Consider the following 12,941-nt stretch of genomic DNA (forward strand, 5'->3'; position numbering starts at 1 on the left):
GAGAGTATCAAATTAAAAACCAATGTGTATAAGGTGGCCAAGGTTATTGGGAAACTAGAAGATTGGGAAAATTTTAAACAACAGCAAAGAAAGACTTAGAAAGCAATAAAGAAAGGAAAGATAGATTACGAAAGTAAACTTGCGCAAAACATAAAAACAGATAGTAAAATCTTTTACCGATATATAAAACGGAAGAGAGTGACCAAAGTAAATGTTGGTTCCTTAGAAGATGAGAAGGGGGATTCAATAATGGAAAATGTGAAAATGGCTGAGACCTTAAACAATTATTTTGCTTCACAGTGGAAGACATAAAAACCATGCCAAAAATTGCTGGTCATGGGAATGTGGGAAGGGAGGACCTTGAGACAATCACTATCACAAGGGGGGAAGTGCTGGACAGGCTAATGGATCTCAAGGTAGACAAGTCCCCTGGTCCTGATGAAATGCATCCCAGGATATTAAAAGAGATGGCAGAAGTTATAACAGATGCATTCGTTATAATCGACCAAAATTCTCTGGACTCTGGGGAGGTACCATTGAATTGGAAAGCAGCTAATGTAACTCCTCTGTTTAAAAAAGGGGGCAGACAAAAGGCAGGTAACTATAGGCCGGTTAGTTTAACATCTGCAGTGGGGAAAGTGCTTGAAGCTATCATTAAGGAAGAAATAGCGGGACATCTAGATAGGAATAGAGCAATCAAGCAGACGCAACATGGATTCAGGATGGGGAAATCATGTTTAACTAATTTACTGGAATTCTTTGAGGATATAACGAGCATGGTGGATAGAGGTGTACCGATGGATGTGGTGTATTTAGATTTCCAAAAGGCATTCGATTAGGTGCCACACAAAAGGTTACTGCTGAAGATAAAGGTACGCGGAGTCAGAGGAAATGTATTAGCATGGGTAGAGAATTGGCTGGCTAACAGAAAGCAGAGAGTCGGGATAAATGGGTCCTTTTCGGGTTGGAAATCGGTGGTTAGTGGTGTGCCACAGGGATCGGTGCTGGGTCCACAACTGTTTACAATATACATAGATGACCTGGAAGAAGGGACAGAGTGTAGTGTAACAAAATTTGCAGATGACACAAAGATTAGTGGGAAAGTGGGTTGTGTAGAGGACACAGAGAGGCTGCAAAGAGATTTAGATAGGTTAAGCGAATGGGCCAAGGTTTGGCAAATGGAATACAATGTCGGAAAATGTGAGGTCATCCACCTTGGAAAAAAAAACAGTAAAAGGGAATATTATTTGAATGGGGAGAAGTTACAACCTGCTATGGTGCAGAGGGACCTGGGGGTCCTTGTGCATGAATCCCAAAAAGTTAGTTTGCAGGTGCAGCAGGTAATCAGGAAGGCGAATGAAATGTTGGCCTTCATTGCGAGAGGGATGGAGTACAAAAGCAGGGAGGTCCTGATGCAACTGTACAGGGTATTGGTGAGGCCGCATCTGGAGTACTGCGTGCAGTTTTGGTCACCTTACTTCAGGAAGGATATACTAGCTTTGGAGGGGGTACAGAGACGATTCACTAGGCTGATTCCGGAGATGAGGGGGTTACCTTATGATGATAGATTGAGTAGACTGGGTCTTTACTCACTGGAGTTCTGAAGGACGAGGGGTGATATTTTAGAAACATTTAAAATAATGAAAGGGATAGTCAAGATAGAGGCAGAGAGGTTGTTTCCACTGGTCAGGGAGACTAGAACTAGGGGGCACAGCCTCAAAATACGGGGGAGCCAATTTAAAACCGAGTTGAGAAGGAATTTCTTCTCCCAGAGGGTTATGAATCTGTGGAATTCTCTGCCCAGGGAAGCAGTTGAGGCGAGCTCATTGAATGTACTCAAATCACAGATAGATAGATTTTTAAGGGAATTCAAGGTTATGGGGAGCGGGCGGGTAAATGGAGCTGAGTCCACGGCCAGATCAGCCATGATCTTGTTGAATGGCGGAGCAGGCTCGAGGGGCTAGATGGCCTACTCCTGTTCCTAATTCTTATGTTCTTATGAAAATGAAAAGTCACCCGTTACAGCCCGCCAGATCAGGACCTGGACCAGCCAGGATCCTTTACTGTCCCTTGTCCATGGGAGCTAGTCCAGCGTTCCAGTGGAGATGCATGAAGAGATCAAGCCGTTCCAGCGGAGTAAAGACGAAATGTCCATACAGGCGGACTGTCTTTTGTGGGGTAATCGCGTGGTTTTGCCCAAGAAAGGCAGGGAAACATTCATACGTGACCTACACAGTACCCAACCAGGCATAGTAATGATGAAAACAATAGCCAGATCCCATGTGTAGTGGCCCGCATTGACTCAGATTTGGAGTGTTGCATGCTCCAATGCCAGACTTGCTCTCAACTGAGCAATGCACCCAGGGAGGCACTGCTAAGTTTGTGATCATGGCCCTCCAAACCGTGGTCTGGGATCCACGTTGACTTCGCTGGCCCGTTTCTAGGCAAAATGTTCTTGGTTGTTTGGATGCTTATTCAAAGTGGATTGAGTGTGTAATAATGTCTTTGAACACATTCACTGCCACCATCGAAAATCTACGAGCCATGTTTGCCACATACAGCCTGCCTGATGTCCTTGTCAGCGACAATGGGCCGTGCTTCACCAGCGCTGAATTCAAGGAATTCATGACCTGCAATGGGATCAAGCACGTCATATCTGGCCCATTCAAGCCCGCATCCAATGGCCAGCCAGAATGGGCAGCCCAAACCATCAAGCAAAGCTTGAAACGCGTGTCGGAAGGCTTCCTGCAGACCCACCTGTCCCGAGTCCTGCTCAGCTACCAGACGCCACTCTCTCACCGGAGTTCCCCCTGCTGAACTGCTCATGAAAAGAGCACTCAACACAAGGCTCTCTCTAGTCCACCCTGATCTCCATGATCATGTCAAGGGCAGGCGGCATCAATAAAGCATGTACCATGATCGCGCAAGTTTGTCACGCCATATTGAAGTCAATGACCCTGTATTTGTACTCAACTATGGACATGGTCCAAAATGGCTTGCTGGCACTCTCGTAGCCAAAAAGGGAGTAGGGTGTTTCAGGTCAAACTCGCAAATGGACAAACTTGCAGAAAGCACTTGGACTAAAACAAACTGCGATTCACAGAAAGCCATGAGCAACCTGAAGAGGACACCACCAATTTCGACCCTCCAACACACACACAAGTGGCAACCGACATCACGGTTGACCATGAAGCTGAACTCATCACCCTCTGCAGGACAGCAAGACCAGCTGCGCAGCAGCCCAGTGAAGAACCAACCAACTCACCTGCACCTGCAGTTCTACCGAGGTGATTAACTCGGGAGCGAAAAGCCCCAGATCGTCTCACCCTGTAAATAAATGTACTATTGACTTTGGGAGGGAGTGATGTTATATTTGCAACCCTATGGAACCAGCATTCTACCGCCACCAGAGGGCATGTCTGTTGGAGTCCCAAGGGATCCCAGCCTCCCTTGGGGACACTATATATAAGCAGGTCTCACATGCTGTTCCAACACTCTGGAGTTAGAATAAAGAGACTAAGGTCACACTTACTCACGTCTACAGTACTCAATCACATTACTCTATTCTGGACATAACAAGATCCATTCTCAGCCCACTGAAATTGGCTTTCTTCCAATTAAGTATTTTTTACTCTAGATTGCTCCCTGTCTAAACCTTATGACACTATGATCACTGTTCCCTATATCCTCCCCTATTGCCACTTGCTTTACTTGACCCACCTCATTCCCAGAACCAGATCCAGCAATGCCTCCTTCCTCATTGGGCCAGAAACATACTGTTCAAGAAAGTTCTCCTGAACACACTTCAGAAATTCTTTGCCCACTCTGCCCTTTACACTATTACTATCCCAGTCTATATTAGGATAGTTGAAGTCCCCCATTATCACTACTCTATAGTTCTTGCACCTCTCTGTAATTTCCCTGCAAATTTGCTCCTCTATATCCTTCCCACTAGTTGGTGACCTATAGAATACACCTAGTAGTGTAATGACACCTCGATTGTTTCTCAACTCTAACCAAATAGAATCTGTCCTTGACCCCTTCAAGACATCCTCTCTCTCCAGCACTGTAATAATCTCCTTAATCAACACTGCCACCCCACCTCCTTTCTTTCCTGAACACCTTATATCCAGGAATATTTAGGACCCAATCCAGCCCTTTATTGAGCCAGGTCTCTGTTATCGCCACAACATCATATTCCCATTTGTCTATTTGCAGCTCACCAAACATTTACCACACTTCATGCATTCACACACATGCACTGTAAACCACTCTTACACCTTCTTGTGTTCTCTCTTAGTCTGACCCTACCTAATACTGTACTATTTCTTACTCTCGTGCTATCTGTCTCCCCAATCCTTTGTGCACCTTGTTTCTCCTTTCTAATATAAGAAATGGGAGCAGGAATAGGCCACTGGCCCGTCTTGCCTGCTCCGCCATTTAATAATATCATGGCTGATCTGATCGTGGGCTTAACTCCACTTCCCTGCCCACTCCCCATAACCCCTCACTCCCTTATCGTTCAAAATCTGTCTCTCTCCACCTTCAATATATTCAATGACCTGGCCTCCATGACTAATGATATATCCTGGTGGCCATCGCAGCTAAATTAGTTTAAACCCTCCCCAACGGCGCTAGCAAACGCCCCCACTTCGCACCTCCATCCACCAGCCCCCCCACCCCCCAGGCCACCCACGAGGAAATTAGTCCCAGCTCTGTTGAGGTGGAACCCGTCCGGCCTGTACAGGTCCCCCCTCCCCCAGAACCGATCCCAGTGTCCCAGGTGTCTGAAGCCCTACCTCCTGCACCAAGCCATGCATTCATCTGCTCTATCCTGCTATTTCTCGACTCATGTGTTACTGACATAGTCATAATTAAACACCAGCCTTTTAATTCCATGTACACTGTGCTGTAGGAGCAGTGACTGATGTTGCTGGGATGCCGATATCAGAGCAGTCATTTCATTCATTAACATTCTCTGTGAATGTGGAGAAAATCGATGGTTTGTTCCTGACACCCACAGCAGGACAGACAGAGGGCTGGCAGGAGGGAGAATCACTTCATTCATTCTCCGCATGTTGGCGTCACTGGCAAGGCCGGCATTTATTACCCATCCCTAGTCGCCTTTGAGAAGGTGATGGTGAACCGCCTTCTTGAATCACTGCGGTCCGTGTGGTGAAGGTTCTCCCACAGTGCTGTGAGGGAGCGAGTGTTTGAAGGGAAGAAGCCTTGGTGAGTTGCTGCAGTGCGTTTGTAGATGGTACACTCTGCAGCCATGTTGCGTCGGTGGTGGAAAGAGTGAGTTTGGCACTAATTGGATGTCAGCCATGGCTCAGTGGGCAGCAATCTTGCCTCTGAGTCAGAAGGTCGTGGGTTCAAGTGCCACTCCAGACACTTGATCCCATAATTAATGCTGACACTCCCAGTGCAATACTCCCAGCTGCACAGTAGGAGGGACAATACTGAGAGACTGCTGCACTGTCAGAGGGGCAGTACTGAGGGAATGTTGGATTCAGAGGGGCAGTACTGAGGGAGAGCTGCTTTGTCGGAGGCTCAGAACTGATGGAGCGCTGCACTGTCATAGGCTTAGTACTGAGGGAGTGCTGCACTGTTGGAGGGGCAGTACTGCGGGAGTGCTGAGAGGTGCCATTATTGAGATGAGATGTTAAACCGAGGTCCCATCTGTCTTTTCAGTTCAATGTATAAGATCCCACTGCATTCTTGATGAAGATCTTACTGTGTGCAGATTGGCTGCCACGTTTCCGACATTACAACAGTGACTATACTTCAAAAATACTTCATTGTCTGTGAGGTGCTTTGGGAAATCCTGAGGAGGTGAAAGGCGCTATAGAAATGCAAGTCCTTTCTTTCTTTACTGTCTGCAGCCCAGAGCTGGGGGGTTCCAGACCTGGTTCTCACTCAGAGTGAAACGACTGCCTTTGTTCCCTGGGGACAGACAATAAATGACGGCAGATTTCAGATTCCGCTCTGCCCCCGAGTCTCGGCCTCAGCTGATGTTTCCCGTCACGTTTCTCAATTCTCCTAGTTTTATTTTGCTAGATCGGTCTGTCCATCGAGGATCAAATTCCATCGAGATTTGTTCATTTATCTCCCCCTGTTTACAGATTGGCCTTTATTGCAAGGGGGATGGAATATAAAAGCAGAGAAATCCTGCTACAACTGTACAGGGTATTGGTGAGGTCACACCTGGAGTACTGCATCCAGTTTTGGTCTCCGTATTTAAGGAAGGATATACTTGCATTGGAGGCAGTTCAGAGAAGGTTCACTAGGTTGATTCCGGAGATGAGGGGGTTGACTTATGAAGATCGGTTGAGTAGATTGGGCCTATACTCATTGGAGTTCAGAGGAATGAGAGGTGATCTTACCGAAACATATAAGATAATGAGGGGGCTTGACAAGCTGGATGCAGAGAGGATGTTTCCACTCATAGGGGAAACTAAAACTAGGGGGCATATCCTCAAAATAAGGGGCCGCCCATTTAAAACTGAGATGAGGAGAAATTTCTTCTCTCAGAGGGTTGTAAATCTGTGGAATTCTCTGCCCCAGAGAGTAGTGGAGGCTGAATCATTGAATATATTTAAGGTGGCGATAGACAGATTTTTGAGCGATAAAGGAATAAAAGGTTATGTGGAGCGGGCAGGTAAGTGAGCTGAGTCCATGATCAGATCAGCCATGATCTTATTCAATGGAGGAGCAGGCTCGAGGTGCCAAATGGCCTACTCCTGCTCCGAGTTCTTATGTTCTTATTGTCGCTGTAAATCCTGTGAAATGAGCAAAGCTGGGAGTTGGGGGATTGGGACTAATATCACACGGAGTGATTCAGGGAAATCACGGTGTGTGTAACGGGAAATTAACAGGCAATCATCGTTAATTCATTCTCAGGATGTGGGCGTCGCTAGCAAGGCTGGCATTTATTGCCCATCCCTGGCTACATAGCAACAGGAGGAGGCTATTGTGCCCCTCGAGCCTGTTTCACCTTACTCTCCATGTAACCCTTGCTATACCTGCCCTGGGAATGTTTGATGGGACAGTGTAGAGGGAGTTTTACTCTGTACCTAACCCGTGCTGTACCCTCCCTGGGTGTGTTTGATGGGAGAGTGGAGAGGGAGATTTACTCTATATCTAACCCCATTATGTACCTGCCCTGGTAGTGTTTGATGGGACAGTGTGAAGGGAGCTTTATTCTGTCCCTAACCCATGCTGCACCTGCCCTGGGAATGTTTGATGGGACACGAAAAAGGGAGCTTTACTCTGTCTCTAACCCTGCTGTACCTGCCCTGGGAATGTTTGATGCCGACACTGGGTGATGCAATGGGGATGTATTTCTGTTTCAGCACCAACATCCTTCACCTTCAGGAGCACAAGAGGAATGAAAAAAAACTCCAGATTCTCATATGACTTTACTCAGAGAATCAGACCATAAATAATTCATTCCTTAAAAGCAAATATTCATTGCTTGAGAGCTCGGCTTGTGACTGGAGCTCTGCATATTGATGGTAACCTGGTTACTCTCGATCACTGACTGCAGATTGATGGTAACCTGGTTACTCTCGATCGCTGACTGCAGATTGATGGTAACCTGGTTACTCTCGATCACTGACTGCAGATTGATGGTAACCTGGTTACTCTCGATCAATGACTGCAGATTGATGGTCACCTGGTTACTCTCGATCACTGACTGCAGATTGATGGTAACCTGGTTACTCTCGATCACTGACTGCAGATTGATGGTAACCTGGTTACGCTCGATCGCTGACTGCAGATTGATGGTAACCTGGTTACTCTCGATCACTGACTGCAGATTGATGGTAACCTGGTTACTCTCGATCAATGACTGCAGATTGATGGTCACCTGGTTACTCTCGATCACTGACTGCAGATTGATGGTAACCTGGTTACTCTCGATCACTGACTGCAGATTGATGGTAACCTGGTTACTCTCGATCACTGACTGCAGATTGATGGTAACCTGGTTACTCTCGATCAATGACTGCAGATTGATGGTCACCTGGTTACTCTCGATCACTGACTGCAGATTGATGGTAACCTGGTTACTCTCGATCACTGACTGCAGATTGATGGTAACCTGGTTACTCTCGATCGCTGACTGCAGATTGAATTAATCCCATACTTCCCATGAGAATGGAATTGTCACTGTAAGTGTTTAATCCTCTCTCAATGCACTTCATGGGATTGAAGGCCAATAAATCCCCGGGGCTTGATAATCTGAATCCCAGAGTACTTAAGGAAGTGGCCCTAGAAATTGTGGATGCATTGTTGATCATTTTCCAACAGTCTATCGACTCTGGATCAGTTCCTATGGACTGGAAGGTAGCTAATGTAACACTACTTTTTAAAAAAGGAGGGAGAGAGAAAACGGGAAATTATAGACCGGTTAGCCTGACATCAGTAGTGGGGAGAATGTTGGAAATCAAAGCACATGGTATTGGGGTTAATGTATTGATGTGGATAGAGAACTGGTTGGCAGACAGGAAGCAGAGAGTCAGGATAAATGGGTCCTTTTCAGAATGGCAGGCAGTGTCTAATGGAGTGCCACAGGGCTCAGTGCTGGGACCCCAGCTCTTTACAATATACATTAATGATTTAGATGAAGGAATTGAGAGTAATATCTCCAAGTTTGCAGATGACACTAAGCTTGGTGGCAGTGTGAGCTGTGAGGAGGATGCTAAGAAGCTGCAGGGTGATTTGGACAGATTAGGTGAGTGGGCAATTGCATGGCAGATGCAGTATAATGTGGATAAATGTGAGATTATCCACTTTGGCGGCAAACACATGAAGGCAGAATATTATCTGAATGGCAGCAGATTAGGAAAAGGGGAGGTGCAATGAGACTTGGGTGTCATGGTACATCAGTCATTGAAAGTTGGCATGCAGGTACAGCAGGCGATGAAGAAGGCGAATGGCATATTGGCCTTCATAGCGAGGGGATTTGAGTATCGGAGTAGGGAAGTCTTACTGCAGTTGTACAGGGCCTTGGTGAGGCCACACATTGAATATTGTGTACAGTTTTGATCTCCAAATCTGAGGAAGGGCATTCTTGCTATTGAGGGAGTGCAGCGAAAGTTTACCAGACTGATTCAATGTATGGCTGGACTGACATGTGAAGAAAGATTAGATCGACTAGGCTTATATTCACTGGAATTTAGAAGAATGAGAGGGGATCTCATAGAAACGTATAAAATTCTGACGGGATTGGACAGGTTAGATGCAGGAAGAATGTTCCTGATGTTGGGGAAGTCCAGAATCAGGGGACACAGTCTGAGGATAAGAGTAAGCCATTTAGGACCGAGATGAGGAGAAACTTCTTCATTCAGAGAGTTGTTAACCTGTGCAATTCTCTACCGCAGAGAGTTGTTGATGTCAGTTCCTTCGATATATTCAAGAGGGAGTTCGATATGGCCCTTACAGCTAAAGGGATCATGACACCCAGGTCTCATTGCACCTCCCCCTTTCCTATCTGCCGCCATTCAGATCATATTCTGCCTTCGTGTTTTTGCCCCCAAAATATATAACCTCACATTTATCCACATTAAACTGCATCTGCCATGCGTTTGCCACTCAACTAACCGTCCAAATCACCCTGCAGCCTATTAGCGTCCTCCTCACAGCTCACACCGTCACCCAGTTTAGTGTCATCCGCAAACTTGGAGATATTACACTCAATTCCTTCATCTAAATCGTTAATGTATATTGTAAAGAGCTGGGGTTCCAGCACTGAGCCCTGCTGCACTCCACTAGGCACTGCCTGCCATTCTGAAAAGGACCCGTTTATCGCGACTCTCTGCTTCCTGTCTGCAAACCAGTTCTCTAACCACGTCAGTACATTACCCCCAATACCATGCGCTTTGATTTTGCACACTAATCTCTTGTGCCAGACCTTGTCAAAAGAAGGGAGGGTTGTCGGACTTGAGGGGTGTCAAGAGAGAGGGAGGGGCGTGGCCCTGGAAGGATTTGAATACAAAGATGAGAATTTGAAAATCGAGGTATTGCAGAGATCCTGGTTTTATTTCAGTGACAGCAGAGTGTGGAATTTTGAAGCTCTGTTTATATTTGGATCGATTTCTTTGTCCTCAGATATCTTTTAAATCTAATCTAAGGATCAGTTTACAGAAATCGCTGTAAATACCAATAAATCGCGAGTTATTGCTTGTGTTTTCGAGGGTTTATTAAACGGACACATTGATTGTTGTACATTGTTCCTTGGGGGAACAGTGTGGAGCAGAGTTTGGGAGAGAATTCCTTTCACCGTATCTAACCGCACGGCCGAGGGTTTGATCGAGTCGATGGTCCAGCCAGCGATCCAAAGCAGCTCGATCTGGGTGTGTGGCGACGCTCTGATCCGGATTGACGGGCTGAGGAGTTGCTGCTGCAACAATTGAGATGCCTGAAGGACAGAAGTTTATTCGGCGAGTCTCTGCGATCGGGGCACTGGGCGTGTTGGTCACTGAGGCTTCGGAGCGGGAAATCTGCGGATGTCCCAGATCAGGAGGGGTGGGGAATGGTTCAGAAGGTCCAAGGGCCCGGCACAGGGATATTATGGGATGGGGAGTGGGCTGGACAGGGACAGGGGGATATTATGGGATGGGGAATAAGCTGGACTTGCCTTCATTTCTCGAGTTAAATGCTGCAGACCAATGGGTCCATGAACCCCCCCACCCCAAGGTTTGTGTGTTTAATCCTTCCAGACAATCAGACAGCACAGGAGGGGGCCATTCGGCCCATCGTGCCTGTACGGCTCTTTGAAAGAGCGATCCGATCAGTTCCACTCCCTGCTCTTTCCCCAGAGCCCTGTATAGATGGGATATTAGTCAGCTCTCCCGGGAAGATTGTAAAAAGCAACAGGACAGATCCCCGAAGAATTGCAGACATCTGACCTCCACCCTGACTGTCAGCTCCCCTCCCCCATATTATTAAATCTCTCATTACCGCATTTTATGTGGAATTTTATACATAAGTAACAGCAGAACACTTTTCACAGCTCACAACCGTGCTGAATATCCGATTCGTTTTGATTGGGACAGACGAGTGTTAAAGGAATTGAATAATTAACTTGGCGGGCTTTAGGACCGCGCGGAATGTTGAGCTGGGGCGACGTTCCCAGTCTGAGCCTCTGGATTGAGATTTCGGTTTTCTCCGTGAGTCTTGGGATCGCGATCTCTCTCTCTCGTTTTCTTTCCCCTTTTCTCTTTCTCTATTTCTCTCTCTCTCTCAATCAAATTTTCTCTTTCTGTTTCTCACTCCCTTTCCTCACTTCTGTCTCTTTCTCTTTTGTTCCCTTCCCTCTCCCCTCCCTCTCTTCCTCTTTCTCTCCCTCAATCTCTCTCCTCTCTTTCCCTTTCTCACTCTCTTTCTCTTTCCCTCCCTCTCCCTCTCTCTCCCTCCCTCCCTCCCTCCCTCTCGCTCCCTCTCACTCTCTCTCTCTCTCTGCCCCTCTCCCTCTCCCTCCCTCCTTCCCCTTGAGGGCAGATTCTGTGCTAAACTACTCCGGTCCATTGAGGAGACTGCTGAACTTGTTGCTGAGCAATGCGGAGCTGTCTCCGGGACCTCGCCGCGCCCGGAGCTCGCTGATCTCCCCCAGAGTGAGTCAGACTATCTCCCGGGACCTCCCGGGATCGCCTTGCTGTTTGCAGCAGCGATTGGCGGCTTGGCGCGGGGATCAGACAGGTTCCTGTGTGGATTGTATCGGAGGGCTGGAGAATTGGAGAGGACGATTCTGTGTGCATTCGAGAGCAGCAATCTTCAATTGGATAAGAGTGCATTGTATCTGAGGATTGCATGCATTGTATAGGAGAGCTGTGCATTGTATCGGAGCGCTGCAGCAATCTGTACGATGAAGGAACACATTGTACAACAATTTGCATTTATAGAGCGCCTCAACCCAGTAAAATATCCCAAGGCGCTTCACAGGAGCGTAAATCAGGTGTGACTGGAGATGGTGAGCGTGTGTTGGGGGTGTGACTGGAGATGGTGAGTGTGTGTTGGGGGTGTGACTGGAGATGGTGAGTGTGTGTTGGGGGTGTGACTGGAGATGGTGAGTGTGTGTTGGGGGTGTGACTGGAGATGGTGAGTGTGTGTTGGGGGTGTGACTGGAGATGGTGAGTGTGTGTTGGGGGTGTGACGAGATGGTGAGTGTGTGTTGGGGGTGTGACTGGAGATGGTGAGTGTGTGTTGGGGGTGTGACTGGAGATGGTGAGTGTGTGTTGGGGGTGTGACTGGAGACAGTGAGTGTGTGTTGGGGGTGTGACTGGAGACGGTGAGTGTGTGTTGGGGGTGTGACTGGAGATGGTGAGTGTGTGTTGGGGGTGTGACTGGAGATGGTGAGTGTGTGTTGGGGGTGTGACTGGAGATGGTGAGCGTGTGTTGGGGTTTGAGCAGGAGGAGTGACGTCAGGCCCAGAAGGTGACTGTGGATTGTGATGCTCGAGCTGAAGGGGAACAGCATTACGGGGGAGGAAGTGAGACATTCAGAGACTATTCCTGCTCGCAGTGCAGCAGTTTGTAAAAGCTCATTGAATATAGAAAATAGATTATAAATATCCCCATTACTTGTCTGTATATCAGTCACAGCCCAGAGTAATACCTTGTGTCATAAAACAGGCCGTGGGAGGGTCACCAAACACAAAATCTGTCAGTGTTTAAAGGGGCGACTTTTTCAAGTAGGCAGCAGAATAATTTTGCTTTTCCAGTGTGAGCTCTGAGATTGAGGTGAGATGATGGAGTAAGGAGAATAGATTTTGCTGAAGGAGCTGACTCAATCCCACTCCAGAGACTCGAGCCCAGCATCCAGGCTGACACTCCCAGTGCAATACTGAGAGAGCGCTGCACTATCGGAGAGGCAGTACTGAGGGGGTGCTGCACTGTCGGAGGGGCAGTACTAAGGGTGTGCAGCACTGTCGGAAG

The sequence above is a fragment of the Pristiophorus japonicus genome, unplaced genomic scaffold, assembly GCF_044704955.1.
Source record: "Pristiophorus japonicus isolate sPriJap1 unplaced genomic scaffold, sPriJap1.hap1 HAP1_SCAFFOLD_400, whole genome shotgun sequence".
In the NCBI taxonomy this organism is placed as follows: Eukaryota; Metazoa; Chordata; class Chondrichthyes; family Pristiophoridae; genus Pristiophorus; species Pristiophorus japonicus.